The sequence below is a fragment of the Dipodomys spectabilis genome, unplaced genomic scaffold (genome assembly GCF_019054845.1).
Source record: "Dipodomys spectabilis isolate Male_0828 unplaced genomic scaffold, ASM1905484v1 ptg000023l, whole genome shotgun sequence".
In the NCBI taxonomy this organism is placed as follows: Eukaryota; Metazoa; Chordata; class Mammalia; order Rodentia; family Heteromyidae; genus Dipodomys; species Dipodomys spectabilis.
In genome coordinates, this window is record NW_024870700.1 from 4466827 (window position 1) to 4482968 (window position 16142).

The 16142-nt window shown below is 42.7% G+C and overlaps 1 protein-coding gene across 1 annotated transcript in view; it reads left to right on the forward strand.

Annotated features, from left to right (window-relative positions):
• The first annotated feature begins 7129 nt into the window (after nucleotides 1-7129).
• The window catches only part of Cdon (cell adhesion associated, oncogene regulated), an 83584-nt gene continuing 74571 nt past the window's right edge, over nucleotides 7130-16142 (forward strand). Inside the window, exon 1 of the mRNA XM_042674955.1 lies at nucleotides 7130-7304. The gene's annotated coding sequence lies outside the window, so the exon portion shown is untranslated. The remainder of the gene's footprint in view (nucleotides 7305-16142) is intronic.

The following is a 16142-nucleotide window of genomic DNA, read 5'->3' on the forward strand; positions in this document are numbered from 1 at the left end:
TGCAGAGGAAAAATTGTTGATTGTTAATCCTTAGCCTTGTTTAAGAGGGCTATCTTGCAGTTAGTCATTAGAGGAAAAATTCCTAAAGCTTGGTAGGGGGAGGGGAGGACCAGATCATTTAATAACATGTCAATATTAAGTTACATCATAAATAATCAGAACTTCCTGCATAGTTAATGGGAACTTTGTTGTATAAATTTGGAAATCACCCAAGTGGAGACAAGTGACTTCTGTTATTGTTTAGCCCTCTGGGCTCAACTTACTGTGTGTGTGTGTGTGGGGGGGTGTGTGTGGAGGGGAGCTGTTATTTTGAACTTTGGTACTTTTTAGCAAAGTTTTTTTTTTTTTTTTTTTGGCTATAAACCAAGTGCAATTGACTTATGGTCATTTTCCTTTCCCTCTTTTTCAGCTTTCGATTGATTTTTTTTTCTTATAGAAGATCAGCTAAAATCCAAAGTCAATTGTGAAGCTTGCAAGACTGCCAGCCAGTTTGTAAATCTTTAGTGGAACAGAAGCAGTGCACTGATGACCAGTGCTGACTACGCTTGCTGAGGCTGAAGGGAACTCTTGACACCTGCCACTCTTTCCCCATCATTTTTAACCCTCGAGGACTCTAACGGCTCAGAGCATTAATTTGAGTTGGTATTAAATTCTACACAACAAGATCTGAATTTCTACTAGATGAAGGGAATATCAAACTAAAGTTCCATAAACCATAAAGTACAATGCAAATGTAAAGATTAATGATGGTGATTATCACCCACAAAGAATAAAGTACCAAGTTCTTTAGTAGTTGTTTTTTTCTGGGGTGGAGTAGGGGGTAGAGGCAATACCAGGGCTTGAACTTAGGGCCTGGGTGCTGTCCCTTAGCTTTTCCACTTCAGGATGACACTCTACCACTTAAGCCACCTCCATTTCTGGCTTTTTGGTGGTTAATTAGAAAGCAGAGTCTCCTGGAGTTTTCTATTTGGGCTGGCTTTGAACTGAGATCCTCAAATCCTAGCCTCTTGAATAGCTAGAATTACAGATGTTAGCCACATGCACTCAGCAGAATCTATTCTCTTAAAATTAATATTTTACAAATTTATGATGTGCAATTTGATATTTGTATTCATTGACCACTTCTCTCTCCAGCCTCCTTTTCCTTGCCCTTCCCAGTCTTGAGTAACCATGAGCCGCTATGAGCTCAGCTGTGTTTAGATTCTATCATCCGAATGAGGTCATGTGGTGTTTGGCTTTCTGTGCCTGGCTCATAAAAATCTATTATTTTAGGAATTCTGAAATATACAGTACATTATTATTAACTGTGGTTAGCATGCAGTGCCATAGATCACTAAAATTTACACTTTCTGACTGGAACTTTATATGCAGTTATGCATACTTTTGCTTTCCTTACTCCCTCCCTCACTAGCCCAATTCTAGTCTCTGGTGACCACCTTCCTATTCTCCATTTTCTATGTGATTAAGATTTTTAGGTTCCACATATAAATGAGGTCATGCAGTACTTGTCTTTCTGTGCCTGGTTTATTTCACTTAGCATAATGTCCTCCAGGTCCATCCACATTGTGAATGACAGGATTTCCTTCTTTTTTAAAGGCTCAATTGTATTCCATTGTGCATATGCACTGCATTTTTCTTGTCCATTCATCTACTGATGGTCATTTATGCTGCTCCCATATCTGGCCTATTGTGAATGATGCTGAAATGAGCAAGGAGTATAACTTTCTCTTGAGTACTGCTTTCAATGTGTGTGTGTGTGTGTGTGTGTGTGTCTGTGTGTGCGTGTGTGTGTCTGTGTGTCTGTGTGTGTCTTCAGAAGTGGAATTACTGGTTGTATAGGATAATTCTATTTTCCTTCCTGCTTTATAATGGAAGTAGTAATTTACAATCTCACCAACATTGTAGCAAAGTTTCCTTTTGGCCATATCTTTGTCAACATTGTTGTCTCTGTTCCTTTTTTTTTGTTTTGTTTTGTTTTTTGGTTTTTTTTTGGGGGGGGGGGTCTGGTCATGGGCCTGAACTCTGGGCTTGGGTGCTGTCCCTCAGTTCTTCAGCTCAAGACTAGCATTCTACCACTTGAGCCACAGGGCCACTTCCGGCTTTCTTCCTTTTTGCTTATGTAGTGCTGGGGAAATCGAACCCAGGGCTTCATGCATGCAAGGCAAGCGCTCTACCACTGAGCCACCTTCCCAGCCCTCTGTTCCTTTTTTTTGAGACAAGGTCTCATCCTGTAGTCCAGGCTAGCCTCAAACTCATGGTTCTCCTGGCGCTGCCTCCCAAGTGCTTGGAACACAGGCCTGCACCATCACGTTCAACTGCCTGCTTGATAATAGGCATTCTAAAGATATTCCCTTGCCTGGCATTACTGTGGATGTAAGTTCTTTCGTTTTTTCCTCCCGTGATTCTAGAGCTTAAACTCATGGCCTTGTGCTTGCTAGTAAGATACTGTACCATGTAAGCCATCTACTCGGCCCTTTTTTCATGCATGGTTTTTCAAATAGGGTTTTGACTTTTTCCTAGTCTGAAGGCCTATTTATGCTTTCTTTGTAGCTTGGATGACAAGTGTGGGCCACCATGCCCCATTTTGTGTGTGTGTGTGTGTGATTAGATAGGGTATTTTGAACTTTCTTCCCATGGGATGTCCTGAAACCATAATCCTCTAGTCTCAACCTCTTGACTATCTAGTATTACAGGCAAGGACCATGCAACAAGCCTTGTGCTAATGTAGTTTTCTACAGTGGACACAAGTCACTTCTTTTCTTTTTCATTTTTGTGCTGGTACTGGGACTTGAGCTCAGGATCTGGGTGATGTCCATTAGCTTTTTCCACTCAAGACTGGTGCACAACCATTTAAACCACACCATCACTTCTGACTTTTTGCTGGCTAATTGGAGATAAGAATCACATGGACTTTTCTGCCTGGGCTCATTGGCCTTTGAGCCACTGGCACATTAAATAGTTTCTTATCTGATGTAGGTCATATTAACATCTGTATAGGAAGTATTATTATTACCTCCCTATTTTACAAAATGATGAAATCAACTCAGAAATTCTAGTACCTTTACCAAGGTCAAATGAGGTAGAGTTAGAATCTAATACTGGTCTGTTTGACTCTAGTTACTCTATTATGAAGTTCTTGGAGATCAAGTTGTAACAATTGTTGTTGTTGTTGTTATTATTGATGCTGGTACTGGAACTTGAACACAGGGCCTTGCATTTATGCTTAGCTCTTTTGCTGAAGGCTGCAGCTCTACCACTTGAGCTACATCACCATTTCAGACATTTTCCTGGTTAACTGAAGATAAGAAGAACTCTGATTTGTCTGCTTGGGCTGGCTTTGAATCATGATTATCAGATCTCAGTCTCCTGAGTAGCTAGGATTATAAGCATGAGCTACCACATTAGTATGATAGAAGAACTTGATTCTGACCTAGATTCAGAGGATGTACAATCTTGTTATTTAGCACCTAAAAATCTTCCCACCTAATTGCTGAAGCCACAGGCACTTGGCTCTTGGTACTTCTGTTACATTTCTCTTGGTCCCTTTAGTATCTGTCCACATCTCAAGTGCAATGTCTCTTGCTTTCATTAATACAAATAATATTAAGTCCTGATACAATGTCATCAGCCAGCAAACTGTTTCATTTCTGAAACAGCTCAACTCTCATCATAACAAAAAAACTGCTTGGTTTGTTGTTTTTTTTTTTCCACACTCAATCTCATTACAACTCTTTTAACCTCAAAGACATCTCCTTTTCTTTAATCAGTCATTTTCTTTTAGTCTTTCATTCTTTCCTAACCTTTTCCAGCTCACTGTCTGGAATCTATGATGAGTTAATTATTCTCTTACCGATCCCATTCGTTAGTCTCCTTCTGTATATCCTCCATTAAAAAACTCTAAATTTGGATTGGTGTTTTGGATTGGTATTTTTTTTAAAATGTATGTCTGAATGGTTGAATTTATTAGCATACATTAGTTATATGGGGAGGAGGTATTTCATTGTGATATTTCCACCAAGTGCTTAAATTTTGATGGAGAAGAATCATATAACCAAATAGACTCCCTCACTATCAATTCATGACCTCCAACCTTGACAAGAACTTCCGTAATGTTGTAACTGGTTTTTAAATTTTATTTCTCAATTCTTGTATTTCCTAATGTTTTATCCACAAATTCTGCTACCCTCCTTCAGCCTCCTTTCCAGGTTGCATACTTTGAGCTCAGCTGACAAACTTCCCTCTAAATTCTATCAGGATAATTGGAACTTTCATTATTGGGGACTTAGAGATCCATCCTTGGCTATAGCTTTCTACTATTCCATATTATTCCTAATAGGATTCTTTCTGCATTTGTAATCCAAATATTGCTCTATGCTTGCTATTGTTTAGATGTTGAATGTGGCCCAAAGACTTGGTCTCCAGGGTAGTGCTATAAAGAGGTAGTGGAGGTTCTAAGAGGTGGAAGTCTAGGTAACTGAGGACAAAGGGGACTCTGGCATCCCAGAATCTTTCTTTCTTTTTTTTTTTTTTTTTTTTGGGTCCAGTCGTGGGGCCTGAACTCTGGGCCTGGGCACTGTCCCTCAGCTCTTCAGCTCAAGACTAGTGCTCTACCACTTGAGCCACAGCGCCACTTCCAGCTTTTTTCTTTTTGCTTATGTGGTGCTGAGGAATCGAACCCAGGGCCTCAGGCATGCAAGGCAAGCGCTCTACCACTGAGCCACCTTCCCAGCTCCCCGGGATCTTTCTTTTCCTTTTTTATTCTTGGTTTGTGAGTTGAGCAGTTTTCTTCCATCACATGCTTCCCCCATGATACTTCACCACATATTCAAAGCAATGTTGTCAATCAGTCACAGACCAACGTTTGTCTCCAGAGAAGTGAGGCAAAGCAACGTTTTTCTCTTTATAAAGCAATCGTCTCAGGTATTTCTTATTCTGATGGATAGCTAATACAGTGTTAGAGTGATCTTTGAGTTTTTCTCTTTATCTTCTACATGCACTCAGTTGTCAAGTCCTGCTATCCTAGTTTCTTGAATGTATCCCCTCTTCTATGCCCTTATTACTAGTTTTTTGACTGAATTTGACTGCCTGGATTGCTTCAGAAGTATATTAGTCTATACCAGGGTTCCAGGGGCTCATACTCATAATCATAGTTGCTCAGGAGGCTAAGAGCAGAAAATCTCAGCCTTTTTTTTTTTTTTCCCCTAAAGACTAAATGCTTTGCCACTTCAGCCACATTTCTAGCTTTTTTGCTGGCTGATTAGAGATAAGAGTCTCAGGGACTTTGCTGCCTTGGCTAGACAGGGTTGACTACCCTGCCCATGTATACCCACGGCTCCCTGTTGCCTAATGCCTCAGTGTACTTCTCTATGTGTCCATATCACAAATAGATTCTGATTTCTCTAAAGCCTGCGATTGCATTATGTCTCTATGTACCCCTGTGCCTAGCAGTGACTTAGAGTGGGTGCTCAGTAAAATACTTTTGACTTGAATATTGAACAAATGAATGAATGAATGACTTGCTAATGAACAACAATTTTGAATCTGAAATGACTTCTCAACTTTACAAATAAGGCCCAAGCAGAGTAATCGATGTCAACAAACACGATTATTTCTTAGGTTTGATTGTAAATGAAGGCAGCATAGTGACATATGCAATACCGGGGTGGTCTGAGCCAGTGGAGTCCCAGGAGAAGTCTTAGTGGGAGTCTCTGTATTGGGGCTGCTGGCTAGAGGATGCTAAGATTCTTTCCAGTGCCACACCAAACCGTGTAAAACTGCCATTCCATTTTCAAAACTCTCTGATTTCACTTAAACTTTGTGTGTTTTCCATTTGCTACAGTGTTTTAAGATAATAACATACATACAGGTTCTGTGTTTAAATAAGTAAAGGGGTGGGAAAAGGAACAACGGGGAACAAGTCAGAATTGAGTTCTTTTTACCTCCTCTACACTGATTTTCTTCCCAGAGGTTTTCGTGAAGACCCTGATGTAGCTAAAGTTAAAGAAGAATCTGTATTTCTCCTGAAATGTACTGAATATTTATGACCACTAGGTACTATTAGGGCTCCTTTTGTAGTTAAACTAATAATAATGATTTTTTTTAAAAAAGAAAACTAATTGCTAATAATGATGGTTATTATTATAATTATGTTACAATCTCCAGCTGCCAACTGAGTGGCAGGTGCTATTGAGAAAGTATCATGACTTAGGTTTCGCAACAACCTTTTAAATAGAAATTAAGTTTCGTCTTTTCTGCTTGAACAACGAAGGTTGAGTGAGATCAAATAACTGGGGGCAGGTCTAAGGAACCGCCAGGCCACTTTCCAACCCTGCTTGACCTGCCAGCACGCATCTGAAGGCGTGGCAGGTGAGTTAAGGAAGCGGATGAAGTGCCCGAGAAACTAAAGTCTGCAAGTGGAGAAAAGGCGGGGGGCTCCACGCAGCGGGCTAGTCGGAGTCCAGAAGAATCGCCAGGTAGAGGTAGGCGTCTCGGGAAGGGCGGGAGGAAGTGGAGCAGGGGGCGGGGCCTGGGCGGGGCCCTCGGGAACGTGCAGACCATTTGTGTTCAGGCCAGAAATGCCGCCTTGGGAAAGTGACGGGTGCGGGGGAAGTGGGTGAAGACACCATGGGCATCTCGGTGACTTGAGGGCGTCGATCAGCTTCACCTATTCATGATCATTTGTGATTAATTTTTTATGCTGTGCTGGGGTGACGTGGCTGTGGAGAGAGCAGGCAGGTAACGGGGAGAAGGTCTCTGGTGCACGGCGTCCCCCGGTTAGTAGATTGGTATGGTCCAGACCCCGCCGCTGATCTGGCAGGCTGCGCGCGCACCCTACGGCGGGGCGCGGGCCAGCGAGGAGCCGAGGCTTCCTCCGCCCGCCTTCGCGTCGGCCGGGATCCCCGCCTCCCGGCTCGCTGGGGCCGCTGCTGTTCACCAGCCGGCCCGGCTCGCGCGTCCGCGCGCTGGGCGGGGGAGGAGCGCCTGGCGGGGGCGCGCCCCGGGACTCCGCCCACCTACCCACCCCCCAGCTCCCCTCCCCGGAGCCCGGGTGCCCGGCTCGCGCGGCTCGGTACGAGACTGGGGGTGGGGGGAGACCCCGAACCCGCGCGCACGCCCCAGCGCCCCCCACCCCGGCGTGAGAGGCGCCGCGCCCTCCCGCTGCCCTGCCCGGTGCATGGAGGGGCCCGCTCGGATCGCAGCCGTCGTAGCCGCCGCCAGCGCGCGCGGGGGGATGACCTGGGGGTTGGCTCGCGGAGCCGGCTGCCGTGCTGGAGGTGTGGGGGCTTAGCCAGCCCTGCCGAGAGGTGCGGGGCCCGGGGGCGGGGGGTGTGGAGGGTCCCCTCAGCGGGATGGCAGAGGGGGGTGACCGGGGGTGGGGGACGGGGTGGAGGGGGTCCACGCGGCTCCGGAGCGGGAAGTGCTGAGGAAGGGTGGATGGGTGTACCCCGAGATGGCGAGGGGGTCCGGGGTGGGGCCAAGGGCATGTTTATGGGTAACCCAGCAGGGGAGCCCCGACGTGCCGCGCGTCCTCGGGCATTCGCAGCCCCCTCGTGGGAGGAGGCGGGGTGAGGTGACAGCGACACGATGAAGTCTGGGCTTTGGGGACGATCGCCGGGGCAGGTGGGATGCGCGGGGGGCGCCCGCGCGCTTTCCCAAGGGAGCGGGGCTGGGGGTCCCCGGCCCCCTCCCCATCCCCGCCGCGCGCCCGCGAGAGACAGTGATTTATGTGCAGGAGAGAAGCAAGAGACATTTCCTGCACAATGTATCTTTCTCTGCCTTCCCAGACTCAAGTGACTTCCCAGCCCCAGGGAGTGTGTCCCCCCCCCCCCCCCCTTCTCTGTAAAGCTTTCTGTGGATTGCATTATCATTTGCTAAATACATTAAAGGATACATCGCTGTTTGTTTCAGTCTGCGGCTTCCAAGACCTTTGTGGCTTTCTCTCCGCATCTAAGAATTCCCCTCATAAATCACCGAGGAGGATAGACTCCCTTTACTCTTCTCCAACCCCACCAAGTCAGGTGGAAAGCTCTTGAAATGCCTGCTTTTTCCTAGTGGAGACGAAAGAGGGTGGCAGGTGCTTTGAAGGGCTGTTCCCTAGTTGGGGTCTGGAATTGAGGAAACTTCATGAACGCAAAGCCCAGCCTTTGTGTCCTAACTCAGACACCTTGGAAAACAGGAGGTAACATGAGATTTATTCACAGGCCAGTGCCAGGAAAGATGAAAGAAGCCAAGTTCGTTCATTCGCAGTCTGTGTCTCCCTGATACCCTAACTCTGGGGTCCCAAGTGACATTTGGCATAACTAAGGGACAGGGCAAGGGGAAGGTGGGTAAGGCTCAAGAATGAAATAGGTTTACTCAATATAATTCTAGAATTGTATGACACATTTCCCCCCCTCCTGCTAGACTATTTTTGGCTGAAAAAAAAGGGGGGGGGCGACTTAGGAATAGTTTAACGTTTAGAATAAAATGAAAGAATAATCCTCAGGAAATTTCTGGAAATACAAAATTAGTGCCTGAGAATTCTTAGCAACCCAGAGAAAGGCAGCAAATACTGTAGTCTCTGTTGTGCACATGTTGAAATAAACTGGCACGTACTTGAAGTTATATGGGAAAGATGGAGAAAACCTGTTTCATTTTGGAAAGAAGTGCCCTGGGTGTGTGTTTGGCAGTGTCTAGAGCAGAAACATTTATATTTCTCTAACACACACAAATGTATATTGTTTAACTTTCATTGCAAAAACTCGGTTATAGTCTTTTGAGGAATCTGACTTTGTTTGAATAGTTTAGTCAACCAGGGAAATCAGTTACCGGAGGTGCCTTGCTGTTGTTTGTGTAGTAAGTCACTTGGGATACCTTGATTGATTGCTGGGGTTCTAGTCAACCTTCTCTTCTGTGCAAAGTACTTAAACAGCACTGGCTCTCAAGCGGGGAAGTACAAAGAACCCTTAGGACTTGGAGCAGAATGATCCAGCTTGTGTAGGTTGCCTTGCTTGTTTTGCAGGTGGTTTGGCTTTTTTTTTTTTTTTAATAGAAGGAATTAAGTTCACTTTAAGATAGGACCCTCCCCCATCAGGAAGGCATATATAGACTCAGGCAGGGTGTAGGGATAATGACTTCTGTGATAGGCATTGCTCTGAGAAGATCAGGTAAAATTTAATAACTAGTTCTTGCACTTTCCTCTTACTTCTCCACCTTTGTGAATGCTTTCAAGCCTTCCTGGATGAGCTCACTTATGGTTTTGTGAAAATTCAATTGAGACATTGAGAAATGTTTCTTTTGGGGAATGTGTTGTGATCTAAAACTTGGTGATTGTTTCTAAGTCAAGTGCCAGAAAAAAATGATGTCTGGAAGTAAACACTACCTTTGTGAAATCGGGAGGCATAGGACACATAAAAATAATGCATTGGGAAATGTGTTGCTTTACTGTGTAATTGCATTAGCTAACACCACGTGATCAGCTTTGGTACTCTGTGGAAGGGGAGATAAGACAATGGATTAGGAAGGGAGTGTAGGTAGATTGCCTGCCAGGTAGTCTCCCAGATGGTCTTATTATTTTATACAAACTAATTAGATTAGAAATGGAATTTGGAGTCTGGTGGCGAAATTGGTTTTAGGACTTGCTGTGAGCCGTATTTGTTCAGTGTTATTTTCACAGAATTTCATTAGTTTGGATTGAGTGGAAATGTTACATTGTTTATTTACATATTTAATCTTGCCTTTAAACACTCCATGTGATTTTATATATTATATATATATAGATATATATAGCTGTATATTTGGCATGCATGAACTCATTGATTCTCAGGAGCATAGACATGATGGCTTTATTTGATTGTTTCCTGTTAAAGTTAGAGGATGGTATATGGAATATACTTACCATCACTTTTAAGATATTGGATTACAATGAAATGAAAAACTGTTGTTTTTTTTTTTAAATCCTTCAAGTTTTCTCCCATTGTTTGTGCACTTTCTCCACATTGTCAGGCTTAAAACATACAGTATCATTGTCGTCTGTCTCCTGAATAATGGTCCTGAGGTGATATTATTAATGTGGCTTTTTAAAATCAAACTAATTATACTTGCCTAAAAGAGCCACATGTGTGTGATTCTAGCTGCCTGGTGCCTTTTGAGAGCCCTGGAGACAAGCTAGTGAATAGAGCTGAAAATTCATTCTGTATTTGATTAAATGGAACAGACTCGCAGCTCCTTCCCCCAGCAGGGGCTATGAGATCTCTTGATCCCCGAAGCGGCTCCAAGACCCTGGGAATTCCATTAGCGAGCACCTGAGGAATTTCTGCCCTGCAGTGCCTTTTTTGTATGTGTGTATGTATGTGTGTGTTGAGAGGGAGTGGAGCCAGTCTGATTTGGGGGGCGGGGGAGGGGGGAGAGGAGAGATGGAGGGGTGGAGAGAAGGCTGCATTAGAAGGCTCCATATGGTAGCAGATCTAAAATCAAGGCATGACTTAACAGCTTATCTTGTAAGAGAAAAGCCCAACCCAAAGGCAGACTGTGAGTGGGACTTCATTACAAGCAGGACTGTGGTGAAGTGCTTTTAGCAGTACAGAAAGGCACTTCCTTGCTTTCCTTCTGAAGCACAAGTGTACACACGTTGCCGAGTTGGTAAGTTCTCTTTTGAATGATCTTTTGATAAATACATAAAATTGTTACAGTTTGGTCTTGCCTGTAAGGGTTGACGTATATTATGTAATAACTTAAAAACGGAGAGCAAAGTCAGTCTTTTATGGGATGCAAATTACTTTTGCAGAGATGAAATGCTTGTTCCAATAGGCATATTTTAGTTTATACTTTTGGTATTTTATTTTGCTATTTCACTGTGTTTTTGCTGTATTGTTATAGAATTTGTGTTCACTTAGGGTATGTCTCCCCTTTCGGCTGACTTTTAAACAATTCTATTGGGTTTCTAGTAATTTTTGAGGCACTGTTTTGACAACTCACCAGCAGTTCTAAGGAAAGGAAAATATATCTCCCAAAACCTTGCTGTGAAATCTTTGGAACAAACACTCAATTTTCCTTTTCCAGTCCCTCTTCCCTTTCTCCAAATAATTTTTGTAAACACACATTTTTCATCGTATTAGCCCAGTCCATTCCTGGTGTAATCACACTTCAAGGAGGACAGGTTTGGAATTGTGGGTAGTATAGTTAATTTTGATTTTTATCTCCTGGGAATGTGAATCCCAGTACCAATAGTTTTGAACGAACGCAGGATGCATTGGCATATTTGATGGTTAATATATTTTGGTGCTGACTAAGTCATGCATCCAGAGCCCAGTTCTTGTTCCCACATGGGAACCCAAAGATGCCTTTTTGAGAAGATGTTTTAATTCTGCTGCCACCACAACCCTAGGCATTTCTCCTGTAAGAATGACCAAAGAAAGTTCTTACAGATGAATTGGAATCAACCCTAAATAAAGTCATTGCCTGTCTTGGTTCAGTGTTGAGTTGCTTTGCTGCATGATATCTTTTCATGGCCAGAGGTGATCAGAAAGTCCCTAAAGATCATTTTGTTCTGTTGTACATCATTTGGAGTATAAGAACTTCATTTCTTAGGAGCTAGTGATGTGCCTTTTAATAGAAGAAGAGAAATATATGTGCTGCTCATGTTACTGAATTTAGATTACACATTCTGCCCATGTTTCATTGCCTGGAACTGTTTAGTTGATTTTATTTTTATGTTATCCTAATACAGACAGAATTAAGAAGTTGAGATAGGGCTGGCTTTTCAGCTGTTCTTCTTGGTAATTTTTTTATGAGCTTGGGCAATGATCTTGACCTAGCCTTGGTGAGTTGTCAAAGCAGTAATCTGTAAAATGGGGATAAAACCAGTATATCTCTCACTGCTGTGGTGGGGATTAGAAGAGATAATGAAAGGAAAGCATTTGGCAGATAGTAAAACCTCCATGAATGCTGTTGTTTTTATTAACTCCTCCTGGGCCAGCTTGTGTATGACTTTGATCCAGCCATGATTACTTTGAAGTACTGACTAATGAGGAATTCTCAGACGTTTGTAACAACGTGGCCCATGTAACTGTTGTAGACTTATTATGTTAAAGTTTTCTTAAATTTGAAACTTGGAAGGCACTGAGAAATTGTGTTTTTGGCACTTTTTCCAACTAGAACACTTTTTCCAGCTATAACACTGGGCACAAATATATAGCAACAGACAGAGGCAGCAGCCAGAATTGTTAGTTATGCTGACATCTTGACCATTATCTGGTCAAGAAGAAGAAAACCCGATCATTTTCTTCACCTAGGAAGACTCTGTGGTGCCCTTCTCTGCCCTTTTCCCCTTGTAAGTGGTGACCATTTGGACTAGTCTTCCTGAAGATCAGTTTTTCCTCATTCTTGAATTTGATAGGATAGACTTATGCAGTGCTTGCTCATGCCTGCTTTCCTGCCCAAATCATTGAGTCTGTGTGATTCATTTATGTTACAGCACACAGTGCTGTCATGCTTTTTAAAATTGCTATAAAGTTTGTGTGTGTTTTGAAATTTGTGCTAGTTCAGTTTTATTGGCACATTGGATATTCCATCATTGGCAGAGAAAGAAAAAGACATTTTTTTCTTAAGTTATTAGAAAATCAGATCCTGATGGCTATCTTAGAAAATAACCATGACTTCATTTTTATATGTAAAATTGAGTTGATGGTATTATAATATTATAATGACCTTCAGTCAAATCCATAAATCAGATCCACTGATAGCTGTGTTTTTGTTTTTAGGAGGGAGTGGAGGAAACCTCAAAATAGGGCAATGGGAATATCAATAACTTAAAATTGGGCACTAATAACTGCCAGCCCCATTTGCATGTGATACTGAGTTTAAAACAAAACAGCATCATTTTTTAAAGCCTCTGAAAATGTGAAGAAATGGCAAGGATATTGTACTGCAGGAAGATTTTGAAGATTAGAATCACACACTTATCAGAGAGAAGAGTTTTGGTCATTAACCTTATGACTAATTCCTGTCAGGGTACGTCTTGTACATGTAGAACTTCTGTTCGTGTTGTTGGGATTCCCTTATCCGCTAAGTCAGACTTCCATGAGTCTTCCCCACCCTGCCCTATTCTTATTCCAATTTTGGAGGGATTGTGGTTGTGATGAATAGGTCATAGTTCTGGGTTTTTTTTTTGGAAATGTTGATTAAAGATTTTTCTGGGTGTTCTAGCCATTTTTCCCCGCATTGTAGTTTTTCAGCAGTTTTAAATTTATTAACTCATACTATTCATTGCTCCTTGAAACAAGGTCATTTTTCACAGACAGCCATGGTCAAGGAAGAGTTCCCCTGAACTTGAAGGACATCCTGTCCCCTTTCTTCAATCAGATCACCAGTAGCCAGGAGGTCATCGGGGATGGGGAGAGTTGAATAGTGATACACGACTCATCTTTTGTTCTATAAGGGGCATTCATAGATACAGATTATATCTCAAAGGTAAGAATAGCTATCTAGTGAATAGAGTGGCCGCATGAGAAGACATGCCATTTGGAAGGGTATGAACTCCCCATTACTAGACGGCTCCTGGTGGGACTTTCAGAGAGAGGAGCATGTGGAAAGTCTCTTCTGTGGATGAGAGACCAAATGACTTTTAAGAGCCTTAGTACTTTGTAAATCTGCTAAGGTTCCATGATATAGACTTTTTTTTTTTTTTTTTTTTTATTGTAAAGCTACTATACAGAGGGTTACAGTTACATGAGTGAGGTTATGAGTACACTTCCTCTTGAACATTGTTACCCCCTCCATTGTTTTCCCCCTACCATCCCCTCCCTCCCTCCCTTCCCCGAGGTTCTTTTTTTTTTTTTTTTTTTGATTGTGATTAAATGATTACATAATTTCAAAGTCACAAGTTCATTCTAACTTCCCTGGAGCAAATTGTCTACCACAGTCTGTAATATATAACAGTGTTCACATGTTATATACCATATTTGTGATCAGCAGCATGAGGATATTTAGTAGTGGTTCAACCAGATGAGCGGGAGTTCTTTGTTTCTTAAGTCCTGTTAGTTTTGTCGTATCACCTAACCTTTTGGATTTAGCATCCACTTATGAGGGAGACCATGTACCGTTTGTCTCTTCGTTCTTGGCTTACCTCGCTCAACATGATTCCTTCTAGCTCCATCCATTTCCCTGCAAATGCCATTATTTTGTCATTTCTAATGGCTGCATAATATTCCATTGTGTATAGATACCACAATTTTTGGATCCATTCATCTGTGGTGGGGCACCTAGGTTGTTTCCATATCCTAGCTATTGCGAACAGTGCTGCAATAAACATGGAGGTGCACGTGTCCTTGTATATTGGTTCCTGTTGTTCAGGGTAGATGCCTAGAAGTGGTATGACTGGGTCGTAAGGGAGGTCAATCTTTAGCTTTCTAAGGACCCTCCAGACTGCTTTCCAAAGTGGTTGTATAAGTGTACATTCCCACCAGCAGTGTAATAGGGTTCCTCTTTCTCCACATCCCCTCCAGCATTTGTCGTTGGCTGATTTGTGGATGTGGGACATTCTGACTGGGGTAAGGTGGTATCTCAGGGTTGTCTTTATTTGCATTTCCTTCACCACCAGGGATGATGAACATTTCCTCATGTGTTTCTTTGCCATTTTTATTTCTTCATTTGAGAAGTCCCTCTTTAGTTCCCTTGCCCATTTAGTAATTGGTTTGTTAGGTTTGGGAGGGATTAGTTTCTTGAGTTCCCTGTATATACAGGATGTTAACCCCTTGTCTGATATATTGCTGGTAAATATTTTTTCCCAATTAGTTGGTTGTCTTTCTAGCTTAGTTGCGATAGATTTAGCTGTGCAGAAGCTTTTTATTTTAAGGTAGTCCCATTTGTCGAGTCTCTCTCCAACTTGTTGTGACCCTGGGACTCTGTTCAGGAAGTTCCTTCCTGTGCCTATTAGTTCCATGATATAGACTTTTAAGGTGGCCAGGCTACTCTACCACTCTGGGGGGGAGAAAATACATCCAGGTTCTGAAGAGCCCTTGGATAAAGAGACCAGTCCCAATTTAAAGTTGGAAGTGCCTCAACTTGCTGGCTCTTTTCACTTGAAGTATAATCTTTAGTTTATCATTAATAGTGAAATGTCAGAAATAGAGCCTTCCTTCTTTCTTTCCTTCCTTCCTTTTAAAACACTGGGAGATTCAGAATATGTAATGCCTTTGTGATCCCTGCTTAAACTGCTACTCACTCTTACCCTGTCTCCAGTTTTGTAACCCCCACAACCATGCATTTTCTTTCTTTTTTTTTTTTGTCGGTCGTGGGGCCTGAACTCTGGGCCTGGGCACTGTCCCTCAGTTCTTCAGCTCAAAGCTATTGCTCTACCATTTAAGCCACAGCGCCACTTCTGGCTTTTTTTTTTTTTTCTGCTTATGTGGTGCTGAGGAATCGAACCCAGGGCCTCATGCATGCAAGGCAAGCGCTGTACCACTGAGCCACCTTCCCAGCCCCCCACTTTTTTTATTTTATTTTATTTTATTTTATTTGAAAACACTGTACAGAGGGGTTACAATTACATGGGCAGGAAAATGCATACATTTCTTACCAAGCATTGCAGCCTCCTCCTTTGTTTACCCTTCACCTCCCTTCCCAGCCTCCCCCCTCCCCCCCACCCAATCATACCCCCCCTCCCTCCCCCCCATCGACATTGTAAAGCTGGTTTTGACATGACATTTTGTACTTCTCATTGTTGCAACAGGTCCACCTGAATCCTTAAACGACTTGTTTGTCCCCGTCTCCTCCACATGTTATACTGACATCAAATATAGTGAAAGCGCCCCCCACTTTCTAACTTTACAAAAGTAATGATCATCCACAAACACAAATGTTATCATGTGTCTGTTGCCTTTAAAAGTCCTTCCAAGTTCTGGAGATATTCACTTACTTTTGAAGCTGAGGTCTTTAGAGGATATACTTCTGCCTTTCCCAGGTATTTTGAATTCCTTGAATTTACCAACCTTTGTTATTTCAAGCTGGGAACATGACTCTCATGGTGCTTATGTAATACCATAATTGTGTACATGTTCACTAAACCCTTTGAGGATGGTGTGGTTTCCTCTATCATGGTCCCTCAATTACCTAACCCTCTGATGTCTTGAATAACATTGATGTACATTTGAGAAGGGAATGTT